Genomic DNA, 14821 nt, shown 5'->3' with positions numbered 1-14821 from the left:
GCTATGACCCCCGCTGCCCAGGACAGGACCCTGGGCTCAGGCAGTGACACACACAGGTCCATGAGCGAGAGGGTGTAAGGCCCGAGATCGACAGGCTCAGTGAGCAGAGCTCAGTGCATCAGTGTTCAGACCATCAGCACACAGTGTCAGCCCCACACACTCCCAGGGCAGGTTAGATACAGAGTAAAGCTCCCTCTACACTGTCCCATCAAACACTCCCAGGGCAGGTTAGATACAGAGTAAAGCTCCCTCTACACTGTCCCATCAAACACTCCCAGGGCAGGTACAGCACGGGGTTAGATACAGAGTAAAGCTCCCTCGACACTGTCCCATCAAACACTCCCAGGGCAGGTACAGGGGGTTAGATACAGAGTAAAGCTCGCTCTACACTGTCCCATCAAACACTCCCAGGGCAGGTACAGGGGGTTAGATACAGAGTAAAGCTCCCTCTACACTGTCCCATCAAACACTCCCAGGGCAGGTACAGGGAGTTAGATACAGAGTAAAGCTCCCTCTACACTGTCCCATCAAACACTCCCAGGGCAGGTACAGGGGGTTAGATACAGAGTAAAGCTCGCTCTACACTGTCCCATCAAACACTCCCAGGGCAGGTACAGCACGGGGTTAGATACAGAGTAAAGCTCTCTCTACACTGTCCCATCAAACACTCCCAGGGCAGGTACAGGGAGTTAGATACAGAGTAAAGCTCCCTCTACACTGTCCCATCAAACACTCCCAGGGCAGGTACAGGGGGTTAGATACAGAGTAAAGCTCCCTCTCCACTGTCTCCAGTCAGACACTCTGATCTATCGGTTTCAGACTGGAAAATGCCAAATGTGTTCGGAAAGTTTCAGGAGTGATCGAATCGAGGTGCTGTTTGATGAAAGGATTTGACAGGGTGTAGATAGAGATGGTGGAGGGGGCCGTCCAGAACAAGGGGACATCATACCTCAAAATTAGAGCCAGGCCGTTCAGTGGTGATGGCGGGAAGAACGTCTTCACAAAGCGGGCAGTGGAATTGTGGAACTCTCTCCCCCCCCCACCCCCCCAGAAAGTCTGTGGATCGATTGAAACTTTCAAGACCGAGATCAATAGAGTTCTGTTTGGGGGAGGGGGTAATCGAGGGTTTTGGAGCCAAGGGCAGGGATAAATGGCAGTAGAGGTCACAGATTGACCACAATCATGTTGAACAGCAGAAACAGGCTCGAGGGGCTGAATGGCCCAATAATTGGGCCAAATAAACTGGGCAAAATAACCAGAAGGGCAGGGGCTTGCACTACTTCACCTCACCAGCAGATGGCGGCAGCAGACGTCAAACCCATCTCTCTTATAAACACACATCAGACACAACATGGATATATATATATATATATATATAAACCTCTAGCGAGGGCAGTGACCCCAGAGATAGGGCCATTCGGGGGAGGGCGGAGACATTAGCCCACCCCCCCTGGGTCGCGAAGTTGGACTCCTTCCTCCCGAATGATAATTCATAAATCAATCAAAGAGTCATCAGCTGGGGTCGGGAGGTCCCAGGGGAAGGGGGTTGGGATGATACTGTGTGACCCCCAGCATTGCCCCCAATCCCGACAGGGGCTCCCCAAGGGGTGGGGTGCCAGGGTCAACCACATGACCCTCAACCCCGAGAGGCCGAATTCCTGGCGCTTTTAAAATCACATCAACGTCCGCCTCCTCACCCAGTCGAATAGCCAGTATTTTTTTTGTGACGAAAGGGAATGAAATTTTCTTTTTAAAACAAGACGGGAGGGGAAACTCGCTCAGTAAGCGAGGAAGGTTGAGAGAGAGAGAGGGGAGGCGGGGGGTGGAGCCGGGGGAGAGCGAGGGGGGGGGGAAGCGAGGGGGGGGGAGAGAGCGAGGGGGGGGGAGAGAGCGAGGGGGGGGGAGAGAGCGAGGGGGGGGGAGAGAGCGAGGGGGGGGGAGAGAGCGAGGGGGGGGGAGAGAGCGAGGGGGGGGGAGAGAGCGAGGGGGGGGAGAGAGCGAGGGGGGGGGAGAGAGCGAGGGGGGGGGAGAGAGCGAGGGGGGGGAGAGAGCGAGGGGGGGGGAGAGAGCGAGGGGGGGGAGAGAGCGAGGGGGGGGGAGAGAGCGAGGGGGGGGGAGAGAGCGAGGGGGGGAGAGAGCGAGGGGGGGGAGAGAGCGAGGGGGGGGAGAGAGCGAGGGGGGGGAGAGAGCGAGGGGGGGGGAAGAGAGCGAGGGGGGGGAAGAGAGCGAGGGGGGGGAAGAGAGCGAGGGGGGGGGAAAGAGAGCGAGGGGGGGGAAGAGAGCGAGGGGGGGGGAAGAGAGCGAGGGGGGGGGAAGAGAGCGAGGGGGGGAAGAGAGCGAGGGGGGGAGAGAGCGAGGGGGGGAGAGAGCGAGGGGGGGAGAGAGCGAGGGGGGGAGAGAGCGAGGGGGGGGGAAGAGAGCGAGGGGGGGGGAAGAGAGCGAGGGGGGGGGAAGAGAGCGAGGGGGGGGAAGAGAGCGAGGGGGGGGGAAGAGAGCGAGGGGGGGGGGGGGGAGGGGAGAGAGGGGGGGGGAAGAGAGCGAGGGGGGGGAGAGAGCGAGGGAGGGGGAGAGAGCGAGGGGGGGGAGAGAGCGAGGGGGGGAGAGAGCGAGGGGGGGGAGAGAGCGAGGGGGGAGAGAGCGAGGGGGGGGAGAGAGCGAGGGGGGGGAGAGAGCGAGGGGGGGGAGAGAGCGAGGGGGGGGAAAGAGAGCGAGGGGGGGGGAAGAGAGCGAGGGGGGGGAAGAGAGCGAGGGGGGGGGAGAGAGCGAGGGGGGGGGGGAAGAGAGCGAGGGGGGGGAAGAGAGCGAGGGGGGGGAAGAGAGCGAGGGGGGGGAAGAGAGCGAGGGGGGGAAAGAGAGCGAGGGGGGGGAAAGAGAGCGAGGGGGGGGAAAGAGAGCGAGGGGGGGGGAAGAGAGCGAGGGGGGGGAAGAGAGCGAGGGGGGGGGAAGAGAGCGAGGGGGGGGAAGAGAGCGAGGGGGGGGGAAAGAGAGCGAGGGGGGGGGGTGGAGAGAGAGAAGTGGGGGAGGGGGGTGGAGAGCGAGGGATGGGGGGGAGCGATGGGGGGGGGGGGAGAGCGAGGGGGGGGTGGAGAGAGAGGAGTGGGGGAGGGGGGTAGAGAGGGGGGGGGAGAGCGAGGGATGGGGGAGTAGGGTAGAGAGGGGGGAGGGTGGTAAAGGTTCCCATCGGCGGTGAATCCCAATCGCCACGTCGATGGTTGGTGAACGAGAACATTGGTTATTTGCTGGAACCGGGGCCGCTCCCGCCCACGATGTCAAGCATCCCGCCTCACCTCCCGGGATGTGACGGGGAGCAGACAATACAAAGAGCCGGGATAAAGGAGAGGCTGTGTCCGGCACTGAAACAGTGGGACTGGCTCATCCAGGTCCCACATCGGGAGTCCTTCCTGGAAAAGGAGAAGTCCTGGTTAGATCTTCGAGAAGCTTGGAGCACAGAGAGTCTGGTTAACCTTCAACCCACAACCAGCTCGACTCGATTCCAGCCTGTAACTCACTCCCGGGTATCTGTTATTCTATATATAAACCCCCCGAACCCCTCGATTAGATTCCAGTCTGTAACTCACTCCCGGGTATCTGTTATTCTATATATAAACCCCCGAACCCCTCGATTAGATTCCAGCCTGTAACTCACTCCCGGGTATCTGTTACTCTATATATAAACCCCCCGAACCCCTCGATTAGATTCCAGTCTGTAACTCACTCCTGGGTATCTGTTATTCTATATAAACCCCCCCGAACCCCTCGATTAGATTCCAGTCTGTAACTCACTCCCGGGTATCTGTTGTTCTGTATATAAACCCCCGAACCCCTCGATTAGATTCCAGCCTGTAACTCACTCCCGGGTATCTGTTATTCTATATATAAACCACCCAAACCCCTCGATTAGATTCCAGTCTGTAACTCACTCCCGGGTATCCGTTATTGTATATATAAACCCCCCGAACCCCTCGATTAGATTCCAGCCTGTAACTCACTCCCGGGTATCTGTTATTCTATATATAAACCCCCCGAACCCCTCGATTAGATTCCAGCCTGTAACTCACTCCCGGGTATCTGTTATTCTATATATAAACCCCCCGAACCCGTCGATTAGATTCCAGCCTGTAACTCACTCCCGGGTATCTGTTATTCTATATATAAACCCCCCAAACCCCTCGATTAGATTCCAGCCTGTAACTCACTCCCGGGTATCTGTTATTCTATATATAAACCTCCCGAACCCCTCGATTAGATTCCAGCCTGTAACTCACTCCCAGGTAACTGTTATTCTATATATAAACCCCCCGAACCACTCGATTAGATTCCAGCCTGTAACTCACTCCCGGGTATCTGTTATTCTATATATAAACCCTCCGAACCCCTCGATTAGATTCCAGCCTGTAACTCACTCCCGGGTATCTGTTATTCTATATATAAATACCCCGAACCCCTCGATTAGATTCCAGCCTTTAACTCACTCCCGGGTATCTGTTATTCTATATATAAACCCCCCGAACCCCTCGACTAGATTCCAGCCTGTAACTCACTCCCGGGTATCTGTTATTCTATATATCATCCCCCCGAACCCCTCGATTAGATTCCAGCCTGTAACTCACTCCCGGGTATCTGTTATTCTATATATAAACCCCCCGAACCCCTCGACTAGATTCCAGCCTGTAACTCACTCCCGGGTATCTGTTATTCTATATATAAACCCCCCGAACCCCTCGACTAGATTCCAGCCTGTAACTCACTCCCAGGTACCTGTTATTCTATGTATAAACCCCCAGAACCCCTCGATTAGATTCCAGCCTGTAACTCACTCCCGGGTATCTGTTATTGTATTGTGGAAGAAAGAATCTATGGCTGATGGAGGAGGGAAGGGTTAAATTCTGTTTTTGCAATGCTTAAAGAAATAATAGGACTAGAAAAATAGCCACGCTTTTTTAGCCTTGAAACTTACAGATGCAATTAAATGACCATCTGGTATTAAAAGGGTGTCTTCTTTTTATTCTGCTTATCAGACTGTGAACAGAGAGAAACTATGCAAGGATAGATAGAGTGTGTACCTCCCGAGACGACCTTTGTACTCGCGGGAATAATGAATAAGATTCCTTTTATATTTCTGCATTCAATTTCTGTATAAAGATAGGGACAATTTGCTTGTACGGCAGAGTTTTGCCTTGGTACGGTCCAAGCAGGCTCTCCGAGATGTATCTCGCTTTTTAAAATAAATTCTCTCGAAGTGCACTTCTGAAAGTCTCCGCCTGAGTTAATTTAAGCTAACTATTTCCTCGACAGATTCTGGCGTAGTCGGCAGGATCTCTAAAAAAAAACGAGATCCAAAAGAACTAAATTTAACTTTTAAAGAGAAAAGAGGAATTTTAAGGACCTTCCTAGCTGAAAGGAGGAAGGTGCCTAGGCCGTCCTAGCTGAAAGGGGGACGGGCCGCCGAGATCCCCTGGAGGGGGTGAGGCATAAGGTAGCTACCGCAAAGAAGCTAAAATAACAAAAAGGCAAAAGGAGACCCCGAGCTGAGCAGAAAAGAGAACACCGGTGAGCGCTTTGTAAATTATTGTATATTTTGTAGGATTGTCCTAACTCTCATTTCAGAAAAGATCGCGAGACATTGCACCCGGAAGAATGGGAAACGGCTCGAGTCGAGCAGGGCGCTCGCGCCCAGCTCCTAGAAAAGGAAAGACAGACGACCTCTCAACTGAAAGAATGAAAGTACATCCTAAGACTGAGAAAAGAATCCGTAAGGTAGTAAAGCAACGAGAGAAGGTAGGAGATCCCATTGTGCCGCCCGGCTCGCCGGCGGACACTGTAATTAAAGAAACAGGAGACAACAGATACGCACGCGGTAATGTTTAGTAGAGATTTGTACGGTTGGTCTGATGGGGATTGGCCATATGGAGGAAGTTTTAAATTGTCCTTAATTGAGGAATGGAGACAGACCACCAAAAATGGGACAGGGGACCCCACTTGGGATAAAGATTATATGGAGAATTGTTTTAAAAAAAATATATCAGCCGCCCCTAATCCTGTTAAGAAGCCAGTAGCCTTTCACAACTGGCTTGAGCAAACCTGTGCCGTTTATAACCCCTTCCCCGGAGATGTGAAATTATTACTGCAGGCAGCATATGGGTCCTCTTGGCAAGGGGTAAAAGATGAACCTTTGGCAGTGCAAACCTTGTTAAATTGTATGTTGCCACAACAAGCAAGAACATACAAAATAAAGGTTTTGGACTGGCAAGGAAAAAGTTGGAAAGAGACAGTTACAGTACTGGCTAACATGGATCGAGAGGGACTATTTACCTATAAGGAAAATAAGGCTAAAACAGCAGGTCAGTAAATCAGCAAAAGGGACGAGGACAGGCACAGAATAATCAGCATAGGGATGCCCCGGAGGCTTCGTGGTACAGGCGGCAGCCCTCCGCTTATCGGCAGACATAGAAGAAAACCCTCTGGCAGTAGTAAAAGTAGGAGACATTTATGTGAAGTTCCTGGTGGATACCGGTGCTACTATGTCTTCTGTACCATCCTCTGTGGGATTAACTGTCAGCAACACCACTGTCTTAAGTATGGGTGTGGCCCGTATCCCCATGAAAGAATTTTTATCTGAACCTACCAAATTGATAATTGAAGGACAATCAGTTAATGATGAGACTTTGATAGTCTCTAAAACGACACCTCTCCCTTTATTGGGAAGACAGACTTTGTGCAAACTAGGAGCCACAATTTATTGCACAAAGGAAGGAATGTACATGGAGCTCCCTCCAAATAATATTCAGCAGTTCTTTAATGGGATTAAAGAAGAGAAAAGGGAGGATAACAAAGCAAAGGCTGCCCTCTATTGTTGGCAATTGATTGGCAACTTCTATTCCCCCTTGATACATGAAGTTATACAAAACTTAAAAGCTAAATTTGACTCTAATACTGAAGAATTGATGTCTATAATTTTGACAAGCTTTGAGGCAGTTCAGCTTCACTGTACAGCCTGGTACACTCGACAAAAAGCTGAAACTCACCAGTGTTTGGTACAATCCTTTTTAAATAGAGAAGAAATAGTAGAAGCTACGCCCCGCATTTATTTTGGACCAGAAGGATTGGGGGTACCCATGGATTTGACACCCTTACAGCAACAGCGGTTTAGAGAAGCGAACTCGACACCCCATCTGACCTTGGCTGTAAAACCGCCAGCGAAACCTAAAGATATGGGTCCGATGATTGTAGGAATAGAAAGAGAAAAACAGCAACACGGCTATCAACCTTGGGCAGTAATAAAACTGCAAAATGTTCAGATAGACTTTATCACCCACAACAGGGGGATTCTCCAGTGGAAAGGGAAAAATCATGCCTCCACTTTTGAAAAACAGCAACCCCCGGAACAACCAAGTCCTAAGCTGCCAATGGCATTGAATCAAGTATCTCCTGAACTTTGGGCAAAGCATAAGAATCATGTTGGGCAAGTACGTTCTGCAGTACCCCATCGGGTACAATTGATAAAGAACGCCGTGTTACCAAACATTAGGCAGTACAGACTGCCTCCAGAGGCAGAACATGGGATAGAGCCAGTAATTTCTGCATTGTTGGAACAAGGAGTTTTAGAAAAGACACAGAGCCCGTGCAACACTCCGATACTGCCCATACCCAAGGTTAATAGGCCGAATGAATGGAGATTTGTGCAAGATCTGAGAGCTATTAATAAGATAGTAGTCCCTATCACCCCTGTGGTACCGGACACCAACATTATACTATCTGCTATACCACCAACAGCAACTGTCTTTACTGTGATAGACCTGTGTTCAGCTTTTTTCTCTATCCCGTTAAATCAAGAGAGTCAGTATCTGTTTGCTTTCACCCACAAGAAGCAGCAGTACACATGGACCAGATTGCCCCAAGGATACACCGAAAGCCCCGCATTATATGCAGCAGCAGTAAAAAGAGACCTTGAAGACTGTTCATTATCAGACCAGTCTGTGCTGTTGCAGTATGCGGACGATTTGCTTGTGGCTTCTAGCCACGGATACAGGTGCATGCAAGACTCCCTGAAACTGTTACAGCACCTATGTGAAAGAGGGCACTGAGTGTCGTTACCAAAGTTACAATTGTGTCAGACTCAAGTCCAGTACCTGGGTTTTCACATATCTCAAGGGCAGAGGCAGCTAGGACCAGAAAGAATTCAGACAATTCAAAGGGCCACCATACCGAAGACAAAGAAGGAAATCTTGTCATTTTTGGGGATGGTTGGGTACTGCAGACAATGGATCCCCGATTATCGAGAATGGGATGCGGTCCTAAGATCAGCTGCCCTAAATGATGCCCCACCCAAGGTGGAGTGGACCCCAGAGAGAGAGGAGGCATTTAAACAGTTAAAGAAAGCCATTACTAATGCTCCGGCGTTGGGACTTCCGAATTATGGAAAACCTTTTCAGATGTATGTGAATGAGAAAGAAGGATTTGCAACAGCAGTACTAACCCAAGAACATGGTGGGGGAAATAGACCAGTTGCTCATTATTCGGTTTTACTGCCTCCAGTAGTAAGGGGAATGCCAGCGTGTCTACGTGCTGTAGCTGCTACTGCGGTCATGGTGGAGAAGTCGGTACCTATTGTTTTGGACTATCCATGTGCTGTCATTACAGCCCATGCTGTGTTACTTTAGAATTCAGCGGCCACACAACACTTTACAGCGTCTCGAAGAACAGGTTATGAAGTATTACTGCTGTCACACCCTAACTATACCTTTCGACGTACACCGGTAGTGAACCCAGCCACCTTTCTCCCTACTAAAGAAGTAGAGGATCCAGATCAGCATGATTGTCTGTTAACGATGGAAATAGCCACCTTACCAAGACCAGATTTGCTCACAGAGCCCATGGACAATCCTGATCTTATTCTCTATACGGATGGATCATCACATAGGCCGTCGGATGATTTGTTTTTGGCAGGCTATGCTATTGTAAATCCCCACGAAACTGTTGAAGCATTTGCCCTGCCTCCCGGAACCTCGGCTCAGGCTGCTGAATTGTTTGCCCTCACTAGAGCTTGTATAATAGCTAAAGATCAAACTGCTGATATCTATACTGATTCTAGATATGCATTCGGTGTGGTCCATGATTTTGGACAACTGTGGAAAAACAGAGGCTTTATCACCTCTGGTGGAAAGCATATTAAGCACTCAACTGGTGCTTAATCTATTAGACGCCATTCAGTTGCCAAATAAGGTAGCCATTATCAAATGTGCAGCTCACACAACCGGTGAGGATGGAGTATCAGTAGGAAATAGGAGGGCTTCGGCACAGGCAGACTGCCTTCAAGCAGTCTCAGTCTCCCCTCCACAGGTACTTGACATCCAACAACTTAAAACAGCCCAACAACAAGTTACCATGCAGGAAGGAAGAACTTGGGAAAACCAAGGTTGTTTTCTAAAAAAACGACATCTGGTATCACCCTGATGGGCGAACTGTTTGCCCTAGATCTCTATTTTTGCCCCTGTCTCGCCTAGCACACGGTCAGGCTCACATGGGCAAAGGAGGGATGATACATGCTATTAATGCACAGTGGTATGCACCAGGAATAATAGTAGTAATTGAGAAAGTTGCTAGGACATGCCAAATTTGTCAGCAAAATAACAGAGGTAAAACACCTGCTGGATATGATCATCTACCCCAGCCAAGTATGCCCTTTGAAAATTTGCAAATTGATTTTGTCCACATGCCTCCAGTATCAGGTCTCAAGTATCTATTAGTCATAGTAGATATGTTCACAAGGTGGGTAGAAGCGTATGCCACTAGGAGAGACGATGCCCGAACAGTAGTAAAAATTCTATTTAAAGAAATAGTACCAAGATATGGGATACCTATGGGAATCAACAATGACAGGGGAACCCACTTCACCGGAAAAATAGTGCAAAACCTTGCAGAAGTGTTAGGGTTCCAGTGGAAGTTACATATACCACATCAGCCACAGTCCTCGGGAATGGGAGAAAGAGTAAATGGGATAATAAAATCTACCCTTACCAAGGTATGTCAGGAGACTGGACTGAAGTGGCCAGAAGCCTTACCATTAGTATTGTATACAATAAGAAACCAGAAAAACCGAAACACTGATTTGACACCACATGAAGCCTTATTGGGAAGACCAATGCCTACTGGCGTAAAACCACCACTGGCAGATGAAAAAATAGCATTAATTTGGAATGATGAAAAATCATTAAAGTATGCTCAGGCCATGTGTGAAATAGCAAGAAGTCTGCATGAACAAATAAAGCAGACACAGGTGCCCCGTCGGAAGGAAATATGCCCCTTTCAGGCCTGGAGATCAAGTGTTAGTAAAAACATTAAACAAAGAATCCTTTTCTCCTAGGTGGAAAGGACCGTATCAGATAATTCTCACAACACGAACCGCGCTGAAGTTGGAAAAGCACCTGAACTGGGTGCATGTAACTCGCTGTAAATATTATTTCCCCGACGAATCACAGCCGAAGGAAAAGGCATTGAACCAGGACGTACTACGGTCGCCCGGCTAAGGAAACAGCCATCTTCTCGCTGAAGAACTGTACCTGCTCTTGTATTAAATATTTGGACTTGAAAATATTGCCCAAAATTCACGGACGGATGTCAGAGCTCATTTGTGTGCCTGTTTGGGCCTTTATTATTTGGGTCACTGTTACTATCGTGTGGACGTGTTGTTATTGTAACAACTTATTTCAAGAGTGGTATAGAAACAAACAAGAAAGGGAAGGGACTCTTGGAAAAATTATAAATGGACGTTAGGTATACTGATCATTTTAGCGACAGGGAACTCCCGGCAGGAGGAAGAAGTCCTAAAAGAAGGAAGAGTATGGAAGGGAAATGTGAGGCATGTGGAATGAAGGAAGAAAGAGGGGAATTCCAGTTTATATTGGGGAAAGGGTATCAGTTGTTCATAGAATACCAGGCCGATGTGTGGATGAAGTGTGCCGGGAGCACAGGGAAAAACAAGAGATGGGGGTACATAGGAGGGCCAGACGAGAGAAAAGACTTCCTCCGTTATTCATTTACAGGTATGGTAGAAGGGCAGCGAATGTTGTGCATGAATAACACCCCGGTGAATGGAGGAGACCCATTCGTGGTAAAATGGTCAGTAAAAGAATCCGGCCACCCAGAAGACCGAGACCCGGGACATCTAAAAAGGATACTGACCACTTGCATCCCAGTGGTAAGATCCCCCAGGTGTATTAAATCTAACAATACAAATTAAATATCCCCCAAAGAAAGAAGATGGCTGCCACACAACCAGTGTTAAGGTATCTTTGGAAAAAGAAAGACCCCAAAGAAAGAAACGGGATGTGTTAGAGACTGTGTTAGGTGGAGTGGGAGCAGGAATAGGAGCATTGAACTCCATGGATATCGAGACCCTACAAAATAAAATCCAGGCCGTCGGGGGACTGGTAGGGGAAGATATAACGATCAGAAATGCCTGGGATGAACGATTACAGCAGTACTGAAGCTTGCTATACACCCCATAGTAATCGTAGGTGAGGTTATGCTTGTATTATTAATAATCCTTTGCAGAATGTGGATAAAATTAAAAAACGTAATTAGTCAAGTAATAGGCCTGCTCTCCGAAATAGAAAGAAAAGGTGTGTGCATGAAAGGAAGGTTAAGTCGCTTAGAGGAAAAGGTTGATGAAGACCTTTATCTCCAAATGCGACCCTATCCTGAAGGGTATACACCTCCTTTTTCTCAAGAAGAGAATACAGGAAATTGTGTTGATCTAAAAAAAAATAAAAAGATCAACAAGGAGGGAATTGTGGAAGAAAGAATCTATGGCTTATGGAGGAGGGAAGGGTTAAATTCTGTTTTTGCAATGCTTAAAGAAATAATAGGACTAGAAAAATAGCCACGCTTTTTTAGCCTTGAAACTTACAGATGCAATTAAATGACCATCTGGTATTAAAAGGGAGTCTTCTTTTTATTCTGCTTATCAGACTGTGAACAGAGAGAAACTATGCAAGGATAGATAGAGTGTGTACCTCCCGAGAAGACCTTTGTACTCGCGGGAATAATGAATAAGATTCCTTTTCGATTTCTGTATTCAATTTCTGTATAAAGATAGGGACAATTTGCCTGTACGGCAGAGTTTTGCCTTGGTACGATCCAAGCAGGCTCTCCGAGATGTATCTCGCTTTTTAAAATAAATTCTCTCGAAGTGCACTTCTGAAAGTCTCCGCCTGAGTTAATTTAAGCTAACTATTTCCTCGACATGGATATATAAACCTCCGGAACCCCTCGATTAGATTCCAGCCTGTAACTCACTCCCGGGTATCTGTTATTCTATATATAAACCTCCCGAACCCCTCGATTAGATTCCAGCCTGTAACTCACTCCCAGGTATCTGTTATTCTATATATAAACCTCCCGAACCCCTCGATTAGATTCCAGCCTGTAACTCACTCCCAGGTATCTGTTATTCTATATATAAACCTCCCGAACCCCTCGATTAGATTCCAGCCTGTAACTCACTCCCGGGTATCTGTTATTCTATATATAAATCACCGGAACCCCTCGATTAGATTCCAGCCTGTAACTCACTGCCGGGTATCTGTTATTCTATATATAAACCTCCGGAACCCCTCGATTAGATTCCAGCCTGTAACTCACTCCCGGGTATCTGTTATTCTATATATAAACCCCCCGAACCCCTCGATTAGATTCCAGCCTGTAACTCACTCCCGGGTATCTGTTATTCTATATATAAACCTCCGGAACCCCTCGATTAGATTCCAGCCTGTAACTCACTCCCGGGTATCCGTTATTCTATATATAAACCCCCCGAACCCCTCGATTAGATTCCAGCCTGTAACTCACTCCCGGGTATCTGTTATTCTATATATAAACCCCCCGAACCCCTCGATTAGATTCCAGCCTGTAACTCACTCCCGGGTATCTGTTATTCTATATATAAACCCCCCGAACCCCTCGATTAGATTCCAGCCTGTAACTCATTCCCGAGTATCTTTTATTCTATATATAACCCCCGCTGAACCCCTCGATTAGATTCCAGCCTGTAACTCACTCCCAGGTATCTGTTATTCTATATATAAACCCCCCGAACCCCTCGATTAGATTCCAGCCTGTAACTCACTCCCGGGTATCTGTTATTCTATATATAAACCCCCCGAACCCCTCGATTAGATTCCAGCCTGTAACTCACTCCCGGGTATCTGTTATTCTATATATAAACCCCCTGAAACACCTCGATTAGATTCCAGTCTGTAACTCACTCCCGGGTATCTGTTATTCTATATATAAACCCCCCGAACCCCGAGATTAGATTCCAGCCTGTAACTCACTCCCGGGTATCTGTTATTCTATATATAAACCCCCTGAAACACCTCGATTAGATTCCAGTCTGTAACTCACTCCCGGGTATCTGTTATTCTATATATAAACCCCCCGAACCCCTCGATTAGATTCCAGTCTGTAACTCACTCCCGGGTATCTGTTATTCTATATATAAACCCCCCGAACCCCGAGATTAGATTCCAGCCTGTAACACACTCCCGGGTATCCGTTATTCTATATATAAACCCCCCGAACCCCGAGATTAGACCCCAGCCTGTCACTCACTGGGATCGGATCGGTTCGACAGGTTCAGTCGAAGGGATGCTCAGGACAGACCGGCTTCACTTTACTCCAGGATTCAATGCAACTGTAGGGAGTGAAAAAGGAGAACGATTAGCGGAGAATGAGTCAGAGCCGCGCCAGACAGAGCGAGAGAGAGCCAGAGACACAGAGCGAGAGAGAGAGAGACGGAGCGAGAGAGAGAGAGAGAGACACAGAGCGAGAGAGAGCCAGAGACACAGAGCGAGAGAGAGAGAGACACAGAGCGAGAGAGAGACAGAGCGAGAGAGAGAGACACAGAGCGAGAGAGAGAGACACAGAGCGAGAGAGACACAGAGCGAGAGAGAGAGATACGGAGCGAGAGAGAGAGACACGGAGCGAGAGAGAGAGATACGGAGCGAGAGAGAGAGACACGGAGCGAGAGAGAGAGAGACGGAGCGAGAGAGAGAGAGACGGAGCGAGAGAGAGAGACACAGAGCGAGAGAGAGAGACACAGAGCGAGAGAGAGACACAGAGCGAGAGAGAGACACAGAGCGAGAGAGAGACACAAAGCGAGAGAGAGACACAGAGCGAGAGAGAGAGAGAGAGAGAGACACATAGAGAGAGAGAGAGAGAGACAGAGAGAGAGAGAGAGGCCAGAGAGAGACACAGACAGCGAGAGAGACACAGAGAGACACAGACAGAGACAGAGAGACACACAGAGACAGAGAGACACACAGAGACAGAGAGACACACAGAGAGAGAGAGAGACACACAGACAGAGAGCGAGCGAGCGAGAGGATGAATGCACTTACCCCTTGTGGTAGATGCAGAGACAGGGTAGTCTGGCGATGGTACAGCCCGGATCGAGCTCCTCCAGACAGATCGAGCATTCGCCGAAACCCTTACTGAGCACGTCGACTGGGTGGGGGGAGAGAAAGACACAAAGTGGTGACGGCTGAGTGAGCGAGAGAGAGCCCGTCTGACGGGGATGAGTGTGTATTTGAGCCGTGACTTGACCAACTGCGGCAAACGGAGCTGGTGACCGAGACCGCCGCGCGATACCCCGATATAACGTCACACGCAGCGAGCGCAAGATAGTAACCACTTGGAAGAAGGGACTGAGTGTAACGTAGACAAGTTTGCTGACGATACAAAGATGGGAGGAAAAGCAATGTGTGAGGAGGGCACAAAAAATCTGCAAAAGGACACAGACAGGCTCAGTGAGTGGGCAAAC

At 48.9% G+C, this 14821-nt stretch overlaps 1 long non-coding RNA gene across 1 annotated transcript; it reads right to left on the bottom strand.

Moving 5' to 3' along the window:
• Window positions 1–3151: 3151 nt before the first annotated feature.
• Window positions 3152–14497, bottom strand: LOC139235298 (uncharacterized). The gene is made up of 3 exons (XR_011588449.1): window positions 14400–14497; window positions 13612–13693; window positions 3152–3401 (listed from the first exon to the last, which is right to left on the bottom strand). It is a non-coding gene; the product is annotated as an uncharacterized lncRNA (long non-coding RNA).
• Window positions 14498–14821: the final 324 nt, after the last annotated feature.

The sequence above is a fragment of the Pristiophorus japonicus genome, chromosome 23 (genome assembly GCF_044704955.1).
Source record: "Pristiophorus japonicus isolate sPriJap1 chromosome 23, sPriJap1.hap1, whole genome shotgun sequence".
Taxonomy (NCBI): Eukaryota; Metazoa; Chordata; class Chondrichthyes; family Pristiophoridae; genus Pristiophorus; species Pristiophorus japonicus.
This window is presented reverse-complemented; position numbering and strand designations above follow the sequence as displayed.